At 36.3% G+C, this 20971-nt stretch overlaps 1 protein-coding gene and 1 pseudogene across 1 annotated transcript in view; one reads left to right on the forward strand and one right to left on the reverse strand.

The window, feature by feature from the left end:
- The first annotated feature begins 750 nt into the window (after positions 1-750).
- The window catches only part of LOC105477532 (uncharacterized), a 56239-nt gene continuing 36018 nt past the window's right edge, over positions 751-20971 (forward strand). The window contains exon 1 of the mRNA XM_071092483.1: positions 751-15187. The gene's annotated coding sequence lies outside the window, so the exon portion shown is untranslated. The remainder of the gene's footprint in view (positions 15188-20971) is intronic.
- LOC139362073 (rRNA-processing protein FCF1 homolog pseudogene) lies at positions 19541-20087 on the reverse strand (annotated as a pseudogene).

Here is a 20971-nt window from a genome sequence, read left to right on the forward strand (position 1 = left end):
ACATATCTATGGTCAGAAGTGTTGGGTCATAGAGTATGTGTGTTTTCAAATTTTCTCAACAATGCCACACCACTTTCTGTCAGCAACATGGAAAAGATCTTGTTTGTTTTGCCTGTTTATCTAAGTAAAGCTCAGCTTTAATCAGGATCTCTAATCTCTCCCAAAGTGATACAGGAGGATAAAAAAACTTTAACTCCAGTAACTTTTCTTGATATTACATGTCATTATTGCCTACTTTTTTGGGTTAATTTTCTTAGATGTGTCTTCTACATTACTAACTCATAGTAGCAGGGCAGGGTACTACTGGTCAGGAGTATACGTTCAAATCCTGGGTCTACTATTTGCCAGCTGTAATTTCTTAAACAAGTTATTTAGTCATTCTTGGCCTAGTTTCACCATCTATAAGTGAGGATATTTCTTAAACAAGTTATTTAGTCATTTTTTGGCCTGGTTTCACCATCTATAAGTGAGGATATTAGTAGTAACTATATATATAGTTATATAAACTCTAGTTTATATAGTTTGTATATATATTATATATATTATATATTATATATAATAATTATATATATAATAATATATATACAAACTATATGGGGTTTATTATATATTATATATAATACATATATAGAGTATATTATATATAATACATATACAGACAGTATATTTTATATATATAAACTATATAGAATCTGAACAATTAGGCCTCATATTATACATATATAATATATATATGTACACACACAACTGTATATAAAGCCTAATATATATAAACTATAGCTCGAGACCAGCTATATAGTTTATATATATAGCTTATATATCTATATAGAATGTATATATATAAACTATATAGAGTTTATATCTATTAGGCTTTATATACAGTTGTGTGTGTGTGTATATATATTTATTATATATGTATAATACGAGGCCTAATTGTTCAGATTCTTCTCTGTAATGCTTTGCCTTCAGCAATAAGAATGTCCCTTTCCTTTAGGTATAGAGAGGGTCCCTCTCACTTGAGGTCTTATAACTTGCTTCAGTGGAGGGTCAGAAAAATCTTCCCAGATTTCATGACTTGCCTCAGAGAGGAAGGGTGGAGGAAGGTCAAAGAGACCTTTCTGCTTCTGCAGTTTTCTCAAATTAAAACATTTGGGGTAGCGTGTCCTGCATCTTTTCAAAACCATGAGACTACGTTTCTCTCTCTCTTTCTCACATTCCCTAAAGCACTTGAAAGAATTTCTAGCACATAGCTATACATGAATTGTCACTTTTTAATATTTTGTTTGTTCCTGCTCTTTATTCTTAGGTTAGTGATTATGATCACTGCTTTGGACAATACTTGATGAGATTTACTTGTGCGTACTGATTTCTCTGCTTATCATTATTTCTTGCATCCTCCTCCTTCATTAGCGTAAATTTCTCAGCTTCTCTCTGAATTATCTTCTAATCATTTCTTTAATAAGCATTTGTGGTGGTAATTTTTTAAAAAACTAAAAATGTTTTTCTTTTGCTTTGCTTCTGAATGATGATTTAGCTAAGCTTGAATTTTAGGTTGAATATTTTAATTCAGCACTTGAGATTCATTGTTTCCTCTACCACTGTTAATGAGCCGCTTTCTAACAGTCTGTTTTTGTTTGCTTGAAGATGACCTGTCTTTTTTCTTTGGGCACTTTTAGGATGTTTTCTTAGTTTTCGTGTTATCTCAAAATATTATGCTTTATATATGTTCTTTAATACAAGACTTAGTTGTTTTTAAATTAATTGTGGATATTTTTCAACCATTTGTCTTTTTTCATGAACTAGTTTATCACCTATTTCCTGTAATGTAGCATTTAGTTCCATGGTTTTAGTCGCTGCGGAAACTGGAATCCAGAGGTTAAATGCTTTTTCTAACATCAACATTAAAAAAGTAAGTATCTACAATGAATTAATAGATGAGTATTTTAGTAACAATGATAATAATAAGTTATTATTATTAGATTATCACTACTAAAATGGACTTCTTTTTCTGAGTGCAAAAGCCCAAGATTGATCTTTATCTCATTAAATGCCAAGTCAGACAGAAAAGGTATTTGTAAAATGAGATTCTCTTGGAAAAACAGATCTATCGAATGTTATAAGATATTGCACTACTTCTGGGACTAACTTGCTGGTTATAATCTTCCAGTAGCAGATTGTGGAGAGCTTTTTGGGAGGTTCCAGGAGGGAGATCCAGTAGCTTTCTCTAAGTTTATATGTGTCTGCAAGTTCTGGCTAGAGTCTTGTGGATGTTCATCAATGACATGGTTAGAATCTGAAGAGGAAAATCTTATCCAGGAGATAGGGGTGGGCTCTAAATGCAATTACATGTATTCTTATAACTGAGAGGCATAGGGAGTTTTGTAAGAGAAGAAGAGGAGAAGAGGAGACATAACATAACCAGGGAGTGATGTGGCCACAAGTCAAGGAATGCCTGGATCCACCAGAAACTAGGAGAAGCAAGAAACAGATCCTTCCTTGGAGTCTTCAAAAGGAGCATGGCTCTGTAGACATTTTGATTTAGTACATCTGGGTTTCAGAACTGTGATAGGATAAATTTCTGTTATTTTAGTTCACCAAGTTTGAAGTAATTTGTTATAGCAGCTATAGTAAACTAATACATACCCATTAGAGACACTCTATGTTAAATATTTGGGAGCCAAGATTTATTTCTTCTGGAATTTTCCAGTGTTTCACTATTACTCTTGATGTTACTGCTTCAATCTGGCATGGCTGAGCTTAGCAAATCAGATGGAAATGGAATGGGGAGAAACCACACCAAGGGGCTGGACAGTGGGTCTGTGGGCTCTGCCATGAGACAGATGAGGAAGCTGGGTTGGCATGAGTAGAGGCACCTGTAGCCCACATTGGCACAAGGGCAAAGAGGGCTATTCCATTGAGTTGCCAGAAGTTTGGTATTTAAAAGATGAGCTGAATTGGGGACTAGAGCAGATAGGTGGTTGTCATAGAGAAGAGGAATGGGGCCAGGCATGGTGGCTCCCACCTGTAATCACAGCACTTTGGGAGGCCGAAGTCGGCAGATCACTTGAGGTTAGGAGTTTGAGACCAGCCTGGCCAATATGGCGAAACCCCATTTCTACTAAAAATACAAAAAATTTAGCTGGGCATGGTGGCGAATGCCTGTAGTCTCAGCTACTCAGGAGGCTGAAGCACGAGAATCACTTGAACCTGAGTGGCAGAAGTTGTAGTGAGTTGAGATTGTGCCACTGCATTCCAGCCTGGGTGACAGAGTGAGACTGTGTCTTAATAAAAGATAATAAAATAAAATAAAATAAATATAAAAATAAAAAAAAGAAATGGGGTCCAAGTCGGTGCAGTCACATTTTGTTCTGTAGTTTCCACAAGGTGTTGTCCTTTTAATTGACACGGATTTCTATTTGGAGACTCTTATAACCTTCCCTGAAGGCACTTTTCAGACTCTCACAGTTATATATCAGAGGAGAAAAAAATTGTCAGCTTCTTCTTTAGCTGGGGAAGTAGTTGCATGGGTGATTGTTATTGTGTGATTGTGTCTTATATGATTTTATAAATAATCATATATATCTTATGATTATGCAGTGTATTTTTAAAATGTCTTCTACTAGTCAAGGAGTTACAATTGAAATAGACAATAACTGTTCTTCCTTTTAGAAAAATAGCCCATGCCCTTAACTAGATCGCTATGTGTGCAGCTTCTGTTTGTGTCATGTTTGCCAGCAAATCTAAATGAGTAATATTGAATAATAATATCCTACACCCCACTGAAGATCCCAGATGTGGATTGACACTTCTCCAATTTCTGATATTGGAAGCTCTCCTTGGCCCACTTCTATAGTTATTAGGACAGGATCCAAGATTGGCTTCAAGTGAGCATCGTGTGGAGTCAATTTACAAACCATGCGCATAATTTAGCTACCTAGTCAAGCTGATTTTCATGGGTAAGCTGCACTGTTTTTCTAGAAGAGTATTAGGGTATCTTGACCATGAAACATGCAGCACATCCTGGGGTGAATGCCCATGAATAAATGTGGCTCTAATCATACTTTTAATGTGAAAGAAAACTGTCATGTAACATAACTTCTAGTAGATGTTCAATACATAATAGTTCATTCTGATAGTCATTGACAAATCTGTCAGAGGGGTTAGAATATTTTCAGAGTGGAAAGGATATAAACAACTAAGCATGTTCCAGGATTTTTGGGATAACCTGTTGAACACTGGCATTTTTTTTCCAAGATGTGACCAAGAAGGCTATGCTGAACCTATGTGAGTTCGGCCTGCCTTTCATGGCAAAGCTTTCAAACAGATGCATAGACTTTGGTGAGACACATCAAGGTGTTCCTAGAGGTATGTTATTGTCCTGTTTTTTCATGGAAAGCTTCAATTCTTTCCAACATCTCCACTCGTGGTCATCCATCTATGCTTGGAGATCTCCACAGGTATCGCACCACTCTTATTTCCACAGCTGAAAAGTTTGCTCTCCCTTTCATGGATATAAGTCCTTTGATTTATTATCTCATACATTCCATGGGTCAGAATTCAGACACATCTTAGCTGGACCTTCAGCTCAGGGTCTCACGAGGCTACCCACCAGGTGTTGGCCAGGATATACGCCTTCTGGAGCTTGGGATTCTCTGCTATACTCACACAGTTGCCAGCATTCAGAGCCCTGCAACTGGAGGCCTTGAGGACCCTGCTTCCTTGCTGACTGTTCATGGGGACCACTCTCAGCCCTTGGAGGTATCCCATTGCTCTTTGCCACAGGCCATCTCACAGCATGGCAGCTCACTTCTCCCAGACATTACTTTTCAGGTGTTTGCATCTCCATATTTCTTTCTATTTTCTTTTTTGCAATTCCGTCTAGATGTATATTGGATTTTCATATTTTGTTCCCCTTGTCTCTTAACTCCTTTTATTATTTTTCTATCTCATTACCTCTCTAGGCTGCATATTAGGCAATTTTTTCATACCCATCTTGCAAGTAATTATGTCTTCAGCTGGGTTTAACGCTTATTTTTTTAACCTATTGACTGAGTTCTTAATGTAAACGACTATGTTTTTAATTTCTAAATATTATATATATTTTTTTCTGTTCCCAAGGTTTCCTGGCCTCCTGGTTGTTAAATGATGAAGGACAAACCCTTTAGTATAGCAGGAAAGCCTATTCAACCCCCTGACAAAGACTCCAGTTAGTTAGGCTCCTCTGAGCCCTCTTTTTGACTAGACTTCACCCTTGGACTCTGTCCTGGGGTCACTTAGTTCAGGTTTTTTTGTTGTTGTTTGTTTGTTTTGGGGGTGTTTTTTTTTTTTTTTTTTTTGAGATGGAGTCTCACTCTGTCGCCCAGGTTGCAGTGCAGTGGCATGATCTCAGCTCACTGCAACCTCCACCTCCCAGGTTCAAGCAATTCTCCTGCCTCAGCCTCCTGAGTAGCTGGGACTACAGGCACCCACCATCACGCCTAGCTAATTTTTGTATTTTTAGTAGAGATGGGGTTCCACCATATTGGCCAGGCTAGTCTCGAACTCCTGACCTTGTGATCCACCTGCCTTGGCCCCACAAAGTGCTGGGATTACAGGTGTGAGCCACCGTGCCCAGCCCTTAGTTCAGTTTTAGTAAGGTTCCTACTGGGTCAGTTTATCAAGACTTTCCCACCCTTGATATCTGATCAAATTCCTATTTCCTTACCCTCAATACCTGAACACCTTGTCTTGCCTTCTGCAAGAATCCTTGTGAGCTGGTTTAACCAGAATCCCCTTTACCCCTGATGTTTTCTCTTTGTAATTTTTTATCCACATGCCTGCGGGATGATCTTTGGCTGTAAATCCCCATTTGTTCTTGTTGTATTCAGAATGGAGCTCAATTCTGTTACTTTTTCCCTATTGCAATACTTTTGGAATAAAATCTATCTTTGCTGCTTTAACTTCTGTCCAGCTCTGGTTTCCTTTGATATCCCTTCCCAATTTGTTTCTTTTGCACTTCAAGATTGTTTAGGACGTCATATCCTAAGTCCTCCCTGTTCTTTACATACGCCATGCTTTTGAACATCACTACACCTTTACATTTGCTGTTCTCTTTGATGGAGATACCTTCCTCCTCTTTCTACTTATTGAACTCCTGTTCTTCCTTTAAGACCCACCTCTAAACCCTTTCTTCGTCAACTTTTCCCTGACTCCTCTTCCGTTCTGTGCTTCCATAACACCATATAAAGAACACTTTTTACATTGTACTTTAGTTACTAGTCATTTTTCTATTTCTTCCACTAAACTGTGACTACAACAACAATACCGTCCATGTCTTATTCACCTGTGTATTTCTGTCCTTTCCATTTAGTATCTGGCCCATAGTAGATATCCCATAGATTTCCTTTGTTGTTAGATAATAAAAATAAGTTCACTAAAATTTTTCTACACTACTAAATACAGAGTATAATTAAGTAGTTAATTGTATTCTGTATTCTGTATATCCTAACACATTATACAGAGATAAATCTCTGGGAGAAAAGTATTTGTAAATGAAATTGAAAATTGAACTACAACTTCTTATTTTCCAAGTTGCTAGATCTTACTTTTGATAAATTATCAATCATTCTTATCAGCTTTGTATCTGACCCATGACAAAACAGGAAATAATCTTTGAGTCAATATTTAATGCATTGCAGGGTTTACTATATTTAAAATAACCCTGGTATAAATCCTTTTATAAACTTGAGAGGGTTATAATATAAATAATTACTCCAAATTATAGCTTCAGAATTTCTCAGACTGTAGATATGTTATAATAGCAAAATGAACATATTCACTCATTTCTTGTCAAAACTAACTGGAAACATTTTCTTGCAATGATTGATATACGAGGACATTGAAACCCTAGTCAGTAGTTGAGACATTTCTAATTTTACGTCACAGATTTTTCACTTATTGAAAATACTTACTGGTTGTTCACTGCTTTTCTTCTTGGGGGCAACTTATATCAAATTGCATGACTCGAAGTTTGTTCAGGTTGAGAAATTGTGTACTTATGGTCAAAATATCTTCTCTTGTCTCTGCAGCCTGTGTTTTATTTTTCTTTCTCTTTATTTACATTATCTTTCAGATTCAATACTAAATCTGATGTCATTAAAGCTAAATTTTCTAAACAAATTTTAGAGAACTGAAGCAATTTTGTTGAAAGATTAGCTGCTACTAACACTTAAAATGTGAGCTGTCTGTGCATCTTATATAGTCATTTGAATACATTAAAATTTTGAATATCTAACAAGGAATGATTTAGTAAATTTTACATTAATAAAATAAATGTTAATTAACAGACAATACTTAAAATGACTTCAAAATGTGCATGCTAATGTCAGCTCTTGGAAACAATAGTAAAAGCTGAATCATAAAAATGAGTCCTCAGGGTAGCTGCTTTTATGTAAACTGACCTCCCGAATGTATGAGAAATGGGAAGCATTGCTTCTTAGCTAAAATTTAATAAAATGGTCACGGAAATGTCTTTCTGTGAAAAGGTAAGTTCCTAGGCTGTTTGGACAAAGAGAATTCAAGGAAATGAACTCATCACTGCTGCTGCTTCTTGTCAAAATTTCACTGAAATGAATATAGTTCTCTTATCAAAATAAACATGACATGAATTCCAGAGCTCACTGTTCCTATCTTTGCTGTTGGAGGTGCTGTTGGATTTTCTTGCAGCTATAAATGATGCTGAACAAATGTAGGCAAGAATCTAATGAATTGTATGCCGAGCAATCACAGAACCTGCCTGCTTTTCACTATCATCCTATTTATGGAGGGATTTTTATTTTACAAAGCTATTGATACAGAAAAGTCTATAGAATTCACGATGTTTGATGAAGCCTGGCAGGAAAGTCTATCTTTTGGAGCACTGTACCCTCCAGTTTCTGTATCTTTGTTTCCTTTGAAGATGTGAGAAATTATATAGAAGGGGTGCTGTTTTAGGTAAGCTGATGGTAGTGCTAGATTATATTTAGAGGTATTTACTGAAGCACAAAGCTACCGGTGAAAGCCCCAGTGACTTATCACTCAGTAAAAAGGTGAAGTAACAGCTTTTAACTCTGAAGACACTGATGCAAGATATGAAACGAAACAACTTACCCTTTTCAGGGAGAGTATTCATATTTACCAGAAAGAACAAAAACCTAAAATACTAAGCTATTTGACTCAAAAAGGACTCAAAGCTCCAAGTCTTTGTTGAAAGTGCTTGTTCAGTGTAAAACCATTCCCGTGACTGTTTCTTTTTAATTTTTCATATTTTATTTCAATAGGTTTTTGTGGAATAGGTGGGGTTTGGTTACATGAGTAAGCTCTTCAGTGGTGATTCCTGATATTTTGGTACACCCATCAGTCGAGCAGAATACACTGTACCCAATGTGTAATTTTTATCCCTTGCCACCCCCGCCCTTTCCCCTGAGTCCCCAAATTCCAATGCATTATTCTTATTTGTAAGAGGCCAATAACTCAAATGATTTGATAAAAATCTTTTTGTGTACTCATCTTAGAAACAGAGACTAAAACTTGTTTCCAATGTATTACTTCGTGATGTTTTAAACAATGCCTCAGAAATATTTTATTTGGTGGCCATATGGAACCTGACAGTGATTTGCATCTAAGGAGACTTATTTAAAAACTGTTCATTTGCATGTAGAATAATTTAAGGGGGTCAGATTAAAGAGAGTTCCACACTTACGTTACTTCCATCCATTGTTTCAAGTCACAATTCAACCTTAGTTTCTGTTTTAGTTTTCTGTTTTCAATTAATAATACATAGAGCCAACAGGCATGAGGCACTGCAAGGTAAGCGAAATGGAAAGAAAGTGATTCTGCCTTTGAGGAAGTGCGATCTCACTGGGAAGAGAAGTCACAAATAATTGACTTTCTTGCTTGGTGTGTAAAATATGGTAAAGCTGGGCACATGGTTTATAGGAGTGCTGAGGGGTATTATAATGACCATTAATTCACTAACCCCGTTGGTTTTCAATATTTGGAAAATCATTAGGCAAGCTGCAGATGAGGTGCATATAACAATAGTATTTTGAACTATTAGTTGTGTGGTTCTTAATTTAGTATTTGCTAGTTTTAAAATACTTATCCACACTGCTAGACCAAGCATCAATGCTGTCCCTCTGTTTTTGTTTTTCTAAAGATTGATTTTGGTGTAAGTAATGAGACAGCAAAATTTCAAAGAAGCATACATGGGACATTTTACCAGAGTTCATGAGAGTTGAGAATAATGTTGGTAGAAACCATTTTTGAATTAAGTACATTCATTGGTAAGTGTTCTTTTTTTTTTTAATTAATAGATTGGAAACTAGCATTTATAAAGTTAGCTATTTGAGCATTTGTCTGACTATCCACTACTTTAGGAAGACCCTGTAAAAAGTAGAAAAAATAAGATAGAACAGAACTACATTTGTATACCTTCTACAAATGACTTTGCTTACAAAACTCATTGGATAACTAATGCCAATGACTCATAGCTTTGAAATGAGCTCATTACTCTATTTTCAACATATTCCTTCTAATTACATGGTAAGGCATAGTCAGTGTAACCCTAAGGACAACAGCAGAATCATAGGTATACATATACTACCTGAATTTATGTCTAGGGACTAGATGTAAAATTATCCAGTATAAATTATTGTGGTCAGTATGTTTTGAGCAACCCAGAAAAGCTTTAATAAACTGCAGGAATTCAGTTGCTTTCAACCAACATGAGGGCAAAATGCACAGGCAAAATTTCTAGGACTTACGAAAGGGGACTATCCAAATCCTGTAGTTATAATATTTGATAATGAAGAAAAATGCTTTGAATATGATGGAAGAAGAAGGTAGGTATCACTTTTCTCCTATTATATTCTTGCTTAAATCAAGTTTGTTTGAGAGAATGATTTTTGGGTTGAGATGAATTTTATTTATAGTTGAAATTTTTCAGGATTAAAAAAATGGCCTTTAAAGAAAATACATACTTGATGCTAAGACTAAAACAACAACAAATAAATATCTCAGTTCTAGTTCAGGTTAATTATTTTTCTATAATTATTCATATCACTCAAGTTAATTTATTTTTCTCTAAGAAATGATTATTGAATATCCATGGACTCTCTTTCTTAGTTGGGTTTTGGGCTTATTTCCACTGCAAGATTATTTTTTATGAAAAATGTTTTGAAATTAGCTCCTTATGATCTATAAACTATCTGACTTATAACATATAAAGCAGCCACATAGGTTAAATAAAATTTTAGTGTATATATATTTGTATGAATCATTAAGAAGAATGTAGAATTTTAAGATTTTTATAGTTAACATCATAATGCTTTAAAAATCTTTGAATTATAGCTCATAAAGATATTCCCTTATACTTATGAAATCTCTAAAACTTTGCTTTTCACATTTAAGTCATGAATTCATATTAATTGATTTTATGTATGTAAAACCATCACTGTTTATTAAAGAGAACTTCATTTCCCCAGTGATGTGAAATGCCAGCTCTCTCATATGTTGTTTGGACCCATTTCTGGTCTCTTTCGTCCCATTCCATTGAGCAGTTTGGTTTTCTCTGAAATTATATCACATTGTCTTAATTCATCTAGTGATACAATAAGCTCTGCTTTTGCTATGAGGGCAAGTCCACACTCCTTTTTCTTTTATTTAATTTTACTTTAAGTTCTGGGATACATGTGCAGAACGTGCAGGTTTATTACATAGGCATACATTTGCCTTGGTGGTTTGCTGCAACTATGAACCCATCATCTAGGTTTTAAGCCTCACATGCATTAGGTATGTGTCCTAATACTCTCCCTCCCCTTGCCTCCTAACCCCTGGCAGGCCCTGGTGTGTGATGTTCCCCTCCCTGTGTCCATGTGTTCCCATCGTTCAACTCCCACTTATAAGCGAGAACATGCAGTGTTTGGTTTTCTGTTCATGTATTAGTTTGCTGAGAATGATGGCTTCCAGCTTCATCAATGTCCCTGCAAAGGACATGAACTCTTTCTGTTTTATAGCTGCATCATATTCCATGGTGTATATGTGCCACATTTTATTTATCCAGTCTATCATTGATGGGGATTTGGGTTGGTTCCAAGTCTTTGCTATTGTAAATAGTGCTGCAATAAACATATGTGTGCATGTCTCTTTACAGAAGAATGATTTATAATCCTTTGGGTATATACCCAGTAATGGGATTGCTGGGTAAGATGGTATTTCTGGTTCTAGATCCTTGAGGAATTGCTACACTATCTTCCACAATGATTGAACTAATTTACACTCCCACCAACAGTGTAAAAACGTTTCTATTTCTCCACATTCTCTCCAGCATCTGTTGTTTCCTGTTATAATAATCACCATTCTAAAAGGCCTGAGATGGTATCTCATTGTGGTTTTGATTTGACTTTCTCTAATGACCAGTGATGATGAGGTTTTTTTTTTCATATGTTTGTGGCTGTATAAATGTCTTATTTTGAGAAGCATCTGTTCATATCCTTCACCCACGTTTTGATGGGGTTGTTTTTTTTCTTGCAAATTTAAGTTCCTTGTAGATTCTGAATATTAGACCTTTGTCAGACAGGTAGATTGCAAAAACTTTCTTCCATTTTGTAGGTTGCCTGTTCATTCTGATAATACTTACTTTTGCTGTGCAGAAGCTCTTTGATTTAATTAGATCCCATTTGTCAATTTTGGCTTTTGTTGCAATTGCTTTTGGTGTTTTAGTCATGAAGTCTTTACCCATGCCTATGTCCTAAATGGTAGTGCCTAGGTTTTCTTCTAAGGTTTTTGTGGTTTTAGGTTTTACATTTAAGTCTTTAATCCATCTTGAGCTAATTTTTGTATAAGGTGTAAGGAAGGGATCCAGTTTCAGTTTTCCCAACACCATTTATTAAATAGGGAAGCCCTTCCCCATTGCTTGTTTTTGCCAGATTTGTCAAAGATCAGATGGCTGTAGATGTGTGGTGTTATTTCTGAGGTCTCTGTTCTATTCCATTGGTCTATGTATCTGTTTTGGTACCAGTACCATGCTGTTTTGGTTACTGTAGGCTTGTAGTACAGTTTGAAGTCAGGTAGCGTGATGCCTCCAACTTTGTTGTTTTTGCTTAGGATTCTCCTGGCTATACAGGCTGTTTTATGGTTCCATGTGAAATTTAAGGTAGTTTATTTCTAATTCTGCAAAGAAAGTCAATGGTCGTTAGATGGGAATAGCATTGAATCTATAAACTACTTTGGGTAGTGTAGCCATTTTCATGATACTGATTCTTCCTATCCATGAGCATAACATTTTTTTCCACTCATTTGTGTCATCCCTTATTTCCTTGAGCAGTGGTTTGTAGTTCTCTGTGAAAAGGTCTTTCACGTTTCTTGTAAATTGTATTCCTAGGTGTTTTATTCTCTTTGTAGCAATTGTGAATGGGAGTTCACTCACGATTTGACTCTCTTCTTGTGTACTGTTGATTTATAGGAAAGCTTGTGATATTCGCACATTGATTTTATATCCTGAGACTTTGCTGAAGTTGATCAGCTTAAGGAGTTTTTGTGCTGAGAAGATAGGGTTTTCTAAATATACAATCCTGTCATCTGCAAACAAAGACAATTTGAATTCCTCTCTTTCTATTTGAATACACTTTATTTCTTTCTCTTGTCTGATTGCCCTGGCCAGAAATTCCAATACTATGTTGAACAGGAGTGGTGAGAGAGGGCATCCTTGTCTTGTGCCAGTTTTCAAAGGGAATGCTTCCAGCTTTTGCCCATTTAGGATGATATTGGCTATGGATTTGTCATAAATAGCTCTTATTATTTGGAGATATGTTCCATCAATACCTAGTTTATTAAGCGTTTTTAGCATGAAGGGATGCTGAATTTTATCAACGGCCTTTTCTGCATCTATTGAGATAATCATATGGTTTTTGTCATTGGTTCTGTTTACGTGATGGATTACGTTTATTGATTTGTGTATGTTGAACCAACCTTGCATCCCGTGGATGAAGCCAACTTGATCGTGGTGGATAAGCTTTTTGATGTGCTGCTGGATTCTGTTTACCAGTATTTTATTGAAGATTTTTGCATCAATGTTCATCAGGGATATTGGCCTGAAATTTTCTTTTTTTGTTGTGTCTCTGCCAGGTTTTAGTATCAGGATGTTGCTGGTCTCATGCAATGAGTTAGGGAGGCATCCCTCTTTTTCTGTTGTTTGGAACAGTTTTAGAAGGAATGGTACCGGGTCTTCTTTGTACCGCTGGTAGAATTTGGCTGTGAATCTGTCTGGTCCTGGGTGCTTTTTGGTTGGTAGGCTATTAATTACTGCCTCAATTTCAGAACTTGTTATTGGTCTATTCAGGGATTCGACTTCTTTCTGGTTTAGTCTTAGGAGAGTGTGTATATCTAGGAATTTATCCATTTCTTCTAGAGTCTCTAGTTTATTTGCATAGAAGTGTTTGTAGTATTCTCTGATGATAGTTTGTATTTCTGTGGAATCAGTGGTGATATCCCCTGTATCATTTTTTATTGTATGTATTTGATCCTTCTCTCTTTTCTTCATTATTAGTCTAGCTAGCAGTCTATCTATTTTATTAATATTTTCAAAAAAACAGCTCCTAGATTCATTCATTTTTGAAGGATTTTTCGTGGCTCTATCTCCTTCAGTTCTACTTTGATCTTAGTTATTTCTTGTCTTCTACTAGCTTTTGAATTTGTTTGCCCTTGCTTCTCCAGTTCTTTTAATTGTGATGTTAGAGTGTCAATTTGAGATCTTTCCAGATTTCTGGTGTGGGCATTTAGTGCTATAAATTTCCCTCTTAATACTGCTTTAGCTGTGTCCCAGAGATTCAGGTACGTTGTCTCTTTCTTCTCATTAGTTTCAAAGCACTTCTTTATTTCTGCCTTAATTTCGGTATTTACCCAGTAGTCATTCAGGAGCAGGTTGTTTAACTTCCATGTGGTTGTGTTGTTTTGAGTGAGTTTCTTAATTCTGAGTTGTTCTCTAGCTGCCCTGAACATTTTTTCCTTTGTTTCAACCTTGGAGAATCTGTTGATTATTTGTTTTGGGGTTACTCTTCTTGGGGAATATCTTAGTGGCATTCTCTGAATTTCTTGAATTTGAATGTTGGCCTATCTTGCTAGGTTGGGGAAGTTCTCCTGGATAATATCCTGAAGTGTGTTTTCCAACTTGGTTCCATTCTCCCTGTCACTTTCAGGTACACCAATCAATCGTAGGTTTGGTCTTTTCACATAGTCCCGTATTTCTTGGAAGCTTTGTTCCTTCATTTTCATTATTTTTTCTCTAATCTTGTCTTCACACCTTAGTTCAGTAAGTTGATCTTTAATCTCTGATATCCTTTCTTCTGCTTGATCGATTTGGCTATTGATACTTGTGTATGCTTTACAAAGTTCTCCTGCTGTGCTTTTCAGTGCCATCAGGTCATTTATGTTTCTCTCTAAACTGGTTATTCTAGTTAGCAGTTCCTGTAACCTTTTAACAAGTTTCTTAGCTTCCTTGCAATGGGTGAGAACATGCTCCTTTTGCTCAGAGGAGTCTGTTATTACTCATCTTTTGAAGCTTACTTTTGCCACTTCATCAGTCTCATTCTCTGTCCTGTTTTGTGCCCTTGCTGAAGAGGAGTTGCGATCCTTTGGAGGAGAAGAGGCATTCTGGTTTTTGAAATTTTCAGCACTTTTTTTCTGGTTTTCCCTCATCTTTATGGATTTATCTACCTTTGATCTTTGGGGCTGATGATCTTTGGATGGGATTTTTGTGTGGGGATATTTTATGCTGACGGTATTGCTTTCTTTTTGTTATTCTTCTAACAGTCAGGTCCCTTTTCTGCAGGTCTGCTGCAGTTTGCTGGAGGTCCACTCCAGATCCTTTTCACCTGGGCATCACCAGTGGAGGCTGTAGAATAGCAAAGATTTCTGCCTGCACCTTCCTCTGGAAGCTTCATCCCAGAGGGCCACCAGCCTGATTCCAGCTGGACCTCTCCTGTATGAAGCGTCTGTTGACCCCTGTTGGGAGGTCTCTCCCCATCAAGAGGCACAGGGGTCAGGGACCCACTTCAGGAGGCAGTCTGTCCCTTAGCAGAGCTGGTGCACTGTGCTGGGAGAATCCCTCTTGTCAAGATCAGCTGCTCTCTCAGAAGGTACTTTTGCAATGTGGAGCCAGGTACTGCTGAAGGTAACGTCCTACTCTCCTACAGAAAGTGTGTAATAGGGTGTCTATTTTTGCTATTTATATTTCCAAGCAACAGTATCCAGTTCCATTTCTCAGCTTCAGGAATGTCCTGGAGTCTTAGCTCTGAATCTTCTAATACCAGCAGGTCACAGAGCGAAGGAGGCTGAGGCTATGGCAGAATCACCTAGACCTCCTGGAGCAGAGGACACAGGGCCGTGAAACCCTAACCCCAAGCTCCTTTTTTGTGTTTTGTTTTGTTTTTGTTTTTGTTTTTTGAGACAGAGTTTCGCTCTTGTTGCCCAGGCTGGAGTACAATGGCATGATCTCTGCTCACTGCAACCTCCATCTTCTGGGTTCAAGCAATTCTCCTGCCTCAGCCTCCCAGGTGGCTGGGATTACAGGTGTCCACCACCACACCTGGCTAATTTTTGTATTTTTAGTAGAGACAGGGTTCCAAATCCTGACCTCAGGTGATCCACCCACCTCGGCCTCCTAAATTGATGGGATTACAGGTGTGAGCCACTGTGCCTGGCTGCTCCTTTTTCTTTATGAGTGTCTTGAATGTACTTGACACTGTTATTCTATAAACATTTTAGAATCAGCTTATCAAATATTACAGCAAATCCTATGGTGTTTTTGCTTGGGAATGCACTGACTCTTCACATCAATTAGGAAAGAGCTGACATTAAGGGTATCTCTTTATTCACAGATATGTAAAGATTTTCATTAGTTTATCATTTGGAATATCTTTTAATGCTTGCATAATTTTCTCCATATAAGTTTTGAAATGTTTTTTAGGTATCTTCCTAGCATTCTTACAATATTTGTTGCTGTCACAAATGTCACTTATACAAGACTTTTTTCCTAATTGTTGTTTGATGAGATATAAATACACAAATAATTTTTGCATATTAATCTTATAACCAACCACCTAGCTTTACTTTAATCAATTTCTACAAATTTTAGTTAGATTATTTTGTGTTTTCTCCATTATATCATCTGTGAATAATATGTTTTGTCTCTTCCCTTCACATCCTTAGTTTCCCATTATTTTTCTAGTCTGATGCTGCTAGTTAGACATTCTAACTGAATGTTAATTTGAAACTATTGATTCTTTGCTAAATTTCTGTCTTTGAAAGTGATGCTTCCAATATTTCATCATTAATGATAACATTTGCTGTAGGCTTTTGGCAGATATCATTTATCAGATTAAGTTCATTTCCCTTCTCATTTTGCTAAGAACTTTTCTCCCAAATCAGTGTCTATTTTTTATCAAATTATTTTGACAGGTTTTAAAATTTAAAGAGTTTTTATTCTGAATCAGTGTCTATTTTTTCTCAAATAAGTTTTTCTCTCAAGATGGTCATATGGTTTTCCTTCCATTTTCTGTAATTTTATTTGTAAGAAATCATTTGTGAATTTCTGGCATAATGATAAATTGCTCTTAGTAGATCGTGTAGTTTATAAATTTTTAAATTTGGATTGGCAATATTTTCTTTAAAACTTTTGTTTGTATATTTATGAATGAGAGAGACTGGCCTGTCATTTTCCTTTTTTTTTTTTTTTTTTTTAAACTCTCCTTATCATATCTTTGTATCAAGGTTATACTGGTCTCATTGAATGATTTGGGCAATATCCTCCCCCTCTAGTTTTCCATTATCTGGAAGACTTTATATTAGATTGAAGATATAATATCATCAAAAGTATATTAGAGCTTGCATGTTAAATAACTTGGGCCTAGAATTTTTCTTTATTTCAGCATTGATCAATTTTTATAATAATTTGAGGGCTATTCAGACTTTCTACCTCTTGATTAAAAGTTTGTAGTTCTATTTTTTATAAATTTCTCATAATTTCCTAAGTTGATACATTTATTGGCAAGCCTCTCTTCTATTCCCTCATTTCTCTTTTTCTAGGACTCTACTCAGAGCGCTACTTTGGATTGAACATTTTCATTCAATCCTACATGTATATATCTCCATTTTCATATTTCTATTCCCCTGGCTCTCTGCTCTTTTTTTGTGGGTAATATTTCAGATATACCTTTACTGTTACCTCTTTGGCTATGTTTTTTCTGCTATTTAACCTCTTTAATTAGTGTTTGCTTCATTTCAGCCATTATATTTTCAATATCTAGAAGTTCCATTTGGTTGCTTTTCTAGAATTCCCTGCTTATTTATGAAAGTCTCTTGTGGCTTGGTCTATCAGAGAATTCAGTTTTTATGTTTTCTACATTGGCTATTCTACATTTTGCGTCTGACAATTTAATTATCTTAAGGTTTTTATGGGCTAAATCTTTTTTTTTTTCTCTTTTTTCTACTGCCTCATTCATGATATCTTGTCTCCTTATTTGCTTGATAGTATTTAGAAACTTAAGATTGACTTTGGTCTGGGAATAGTGTGGCCTTACATTGGGAATGCTTTTCTTCAGCTTTTGTTTCTGTTAAGGGTCTCTGGCGTATCATAGATCTAGTTGGACCTTTTAGGGTATCCTAGCTTAAGATAGGCATTTCAGCTTCAGCTTCCTTACTTCGTTGTCGGCCAAAAGTTTAATGTATAATTGCAGTAGTATGAAGGGCACCTGCTCGTATTAAAGCCACCTGTTTGAGGAGCAATCGCATTTCTCTCACTTGCTTACCTCTCACAGCACGCACTTTCAGCTACTTAAGTCCTTTTGAGGGAGGGAGAACAGCTTTCCCCTGCTTCCTGGAGCTCAGCATGCTCTGGAAAATGTGTTATTCATCATTTAGTTGTGTTTTTGTAGGAGACCTTCTCAGAGAATTCAGTCTCCAGCATTGCCAGATGTAGTTACTCTTGCATGATGTTTGCACTAGTGTGGAATTCCTTCAGCTATTTGAAGATGTTATACCAGTATTTCCTAGCATTTATTTATTTTTGCTAAAAAGTTTGCTGCCAAGGCAATTACTATTCTTTGGTAAGTAAATGGTTTTACTTTATGGTAACTTTTCAAATTTGTATTTTACCATGTCATTTCTAAGGTGAACTTTAAAATCTCCAGCCTTGGAATTGGATATCCTTTTGATTTTACATCTCCTCTCTTCATTTTGAAAAAAACATAAAAATCAGTCATTATCTCTCCTGTCATTACTTCTCTTCTATTTTTTGGCAGGGAAAAGAAGTGGTGGAGGCCGGGCGCGGTGGCTCAAGCCTGTAATCCCAGCACTTTGGGAGGCCGAGACGGGTGGATCACGAGGTCAGGAGATCGAGACCATCCTGGCTAACACGGTGAAACCCCGTCTCTACTAAAAAATACAAAAAAAATAGCCGGGCGAGGTGGGGGCGCCTGTAGTCCCAGCTACTCAGCAGGCTGAGGCAGGAGAATGGCGTGAACCCGGGAGGCGGAGCTTGCAGTGAGCTGAGATCCGGCCACTGCAGTCTATCTTGTAAATTTTCAACTATTTCCCGAGTCTGTAAACTGTCTTCTTTCTTCCTTCATCTCTCTCTGTCTCCCTTCCTTTCCTTCTTCTTTTTTTCTTTCTTCCTTTCCTTTTATTCTTTCTAAATATTTTAACCTCTGCCTTCTGTTTGTACTGAATATTTTTTTTCTAAAAACATGCCACTTTTTATTGTAAACTGACAATTTATAATTGTGTAAATTTATGGGTTACAAAGTTATGTCATAATCTATGGATACAATGTCAAATAATTAATTAAATCAAGTTAGTTAACATACCCATCACTTTAAATACTTAACATTTTCATGTTAAGAACATTTGAAGTTTACTCTCATAGCAATTTTGAAATGTGTGACACTTTTTTATTAACCATATTCACCACACTGTGCAACAGAACTCAGAAAAAAGTATAAGACATATTCTTCCTAGGATTTTGTACACTTTGATCATTATTTAAATTTTTTTTTTTTTTTTTTTTTTTGAGAAAGAGTTTCGCTCCTGTTGCCCAGGCTGGAGTGCAGTGTCGTGATCTTGGCTCACTGTAACCTCTACCTCCCAGGTTCAAGCGATTCTCCTGCCTCAGCCTCCCAAGTAGCTGGGATTACAGGCACATACCACCATGCCTGGCTAATTTTTGTATTTTTAGTAGAGATGGGGTTTCATCATATTGGTCAGGCTTGTCTCGAACTCCTGACCTCAGGTGATCCACCTGCCTTGGCCTCCCAAAGTGCTGGGATTACAGTTGTGAGCCACTGAGCCCGGCCTAAAATTTTTAAGTGAGACAAAGTATCAATTTCAAAACAGCATACGAAAGTGAGCATAATTAACCATACTCAGCTCATAATAGAGCAAATGGGTGAATGGAAGCTACATATCACACTACGGAATGTTTAATGAACTGGAAACAACAGAAAGTTGGTCGAAGAAAGGCATATAAGAGTTAGAACCTAGGGGCTCCATAGTCACCTGACATCTATTCAGAGTTTTATCTAGGTTAGAAATGTACATGTTAGGAACTCCAGGATTCTTTTGGATTCTTTTTTAAGGTCCTTGTCAACCAAGGACACAATGTAGCACTTGTGAGTTACTCTCTGTGCTAAGTTGTCATCTGCATAGGTTTTTTTGTGTGTCCCCGGTAATCATTCAAATATTAGATCCTTAACAATCCTTAGAGCTACCTGATACTTCTGCCCTAATTCCCCAATTTCAGCCATTACACAGTTATACAAGGGATAGACGTGTATACAGACAGTCCAACATTGACTACACTATTTTAATGGAAAAGTTGATAAAGCTGGTATCAAACAGGATGTGGTAAGGTGGACTCAGCGTGTATTGTATTGGAAAAATAACCAAGAAGGGTGTTGAGGAACTTTTCTTTTCTTTAGCATGCCGGGATACTATTTTTCTTTCTTTTTAGGTTTCAGTCTATCCTATTCTTTAAGCCTCTGATCTCTGAGACTGAGCATTCACTTCATGGTCACATACTTCCTGTTTAATTTTGCTTCTCCATGTTCATGCCACACTCTTGTGTCTCCTATTATTATCTTTAAACTGAATTATTCCTTTATTCAACAGTACTGTATATGGCTTATTAAATTTTAATTTCAATGATCATATTCTTAATTTCCAAAAATGTTGATTGGTTTATTTTTATATCTACCTGTTCACATTTTGTAATATCTATTTTTGGTTTGGTTTGGTTGGCTGATTTGCCTATTTGTAATGTTAGTTATCTTCATGTATTTTGAAGTTTAATTTTGCATCCTTTTCAATGACACATTGTGGTTTTTCCCTCTCCATTCTTAACTTTATTGGCTAATAGTTTTGCATTATCTACTGGATCCCCTTGCATAAAGAGATCTGTTCTTCTTTGATATAATTACCTCTGGAAATATCTCATTACACATCATTTAACTTCCTTTCGTAGGTTATCTAAGTGTTGCAATATGATATAGACATAACGACAATATGATTGTCAGACAGAAGTTCGTTCCCATCACACTTCCAATAGCAGAGGGACTGAGAAAGCTTCTAGATTTTATTTTCTCTCTAAAAACAAAATATCACTTTAAATATGAAAGAAGAATTAGATCAACACCATACAATTCTTATTCAACCTTACTCCATACAAGAGGCATAAAATACTCGGTACACAGGTTTTCACTTATTCATCTTGTAATGATGGCAGATTTCTACTAAACTTTGTAGTATCTGAGCCAAGATACAGCTGCAGAATTTTCCACAAGGAGCTCTTACCAAGTGAGAAGGGATGATATTGCAGAAAATCTATCTGTGATTTTAGCTCTGAACTCATCACTTTCACCTTTTTCTAATATGCCAAATTTACTTATTTTATTTTTTGAGACAG

The sequence above is a fragment of the Macaca nemestrina genome, chromosome 2 (genome assembly GCF_043159975.1).
Source record: "Macaca nemestrina isolate mMacNem1 chromosome 2, mMacNem.hap1, whole genome shotgun sequence".
Taxonomy (NCBI): domain Eukaryota; kingdom Metazoa; phylum Chordata; class Mammalia; order Primates; family Cercopithecidae; genus Macaca; species Macaca nemestrina.